This window comes from Buceros rhinoceros, unplaced genomic scaffold (genome assembly GCF_000710305.1).
Source record: "Buceros rhinoceros silvestris isolate BGI_N320 unplaced genomic scaffold, ASM71030v1 scaffold15304, whole genome shotgun sequence".
In the NCBI taxonomy this organism is placed as follows: domain Eukaryota; kingdom Metazoa; phylum Chordata; class Aves; order Bucerotiformes; family Bucerotidae; genus Buceros; species Buceros rhinoceros.
The window spans coordinates 14,024-14,464 of record NW_010408922.1 but is presented as its reverse complement, the minus strand read 5'-3'; positions in this window follow the sequence as shown (position 1 = coordinate 14,464).

Genomic DNA, 441 nt, shown 5'->3' with positions numbered 1-441 from the left:
CAGCCGTCGGGTCACGACTGCTGGAAAAACATCTTTTGTTAAGCTGCTCACTGTAAACCACTGACTTGAGGACTTGACTTCCTGGGCAGGGCAGCGGCAGACCTTCAGCTGAAGAAGCCAGAGACCCCTGGAGCAGGGGAAGAAAAAGCCCATCTCACTGGCTAAGCAAAGGTTCCACATCACCCGAGGGCATGAGGAGGCAAGAAACGTTCAGGAACCCTCAACACCCTCAAATCATTTGAAAGAGGGCTCAAGGCTTTCAGCTCCTCATCAGGGTCCCTTATCACCTACCACAGAGACCAGCTTTGGTCACCGGCCCTTCCCCCAAGCTCCAGGCCACGGCTTCACCCAGCACAGGGAGAAACCGTCCCCGGAGCTGGGCTGCGTGGGGCACAGCGCAGGCAGCCGCTGCCTCAGCGTGACTACCGACGGGGCGCCAAA